The 505-nt window shown below is 34.5% G+C and overlaps 1 non-coding gene across 1 annotated transcript; it reads right to left on the bottom strand.

Annotated features, from left to right (window-relative positions):
- Positions 1-433: 433 nt before the first annotated feature.
- Trnaq-cug lies at positions 434-505 on the bottom strand. The gene has a single exon. It is a non-coding gene; the product is annotated as a tRNA-Gln (tRNA).

Here is a 505-nt window from a genome sequence, read left to right on the forward strand (position 1 = left end):
TCATAATTGCTGATAATTACGTTAATATTTACGTAATATAAACCGTAGAACAAAATGATAAAATGATTGTTTGTTTTTTCATTCACGTAAATTAACAATCTAAGGATACATAATAGGCATATTTGCCCAAATATGAAAAGCCATTATCAGTTTTAAAAAATCAGAATATCCCTACAGGACTAAATATGATGCAGTAAGAAGTATTTATAGCTAATTTGGGATGTTATATCTTTATCAGAACTATTATGATGACATGTCTTATATGTAAGATTATTCAGGCTCATTTATCATTAACTAATGACAATCTCCATAATAGCTTCTATACAGTGTCATCAGGTATGTCCCGAAATATGAATACAATTGTGTTTGTGTTGATCCATCCGGTGCCACTGTGCAACTGGAGGTGGCGGAGGTCCAAGGTTATAAATGGAAGAGGTCCCACCGAGACTCGAACTCGGATTGTTGGATTCAGAGTCCAAAGTGCTAACCATTACACCATGGGACC

This window comes from Penaeus monodon, chromosome 31 (assembly GCF_015228065.2).
Source record: "Penaeus monodon isolate SGIC_2016 chromosome 31, NSTDA_Pmon_1, whole genome shotgun sequence".
NCBI classification, from domain to species: Eukaryota; Metazoa; Arthropoda; class Malacostraca; order Decapoda; family Penaeidae; genus Penaeus; species Penaeus monodon.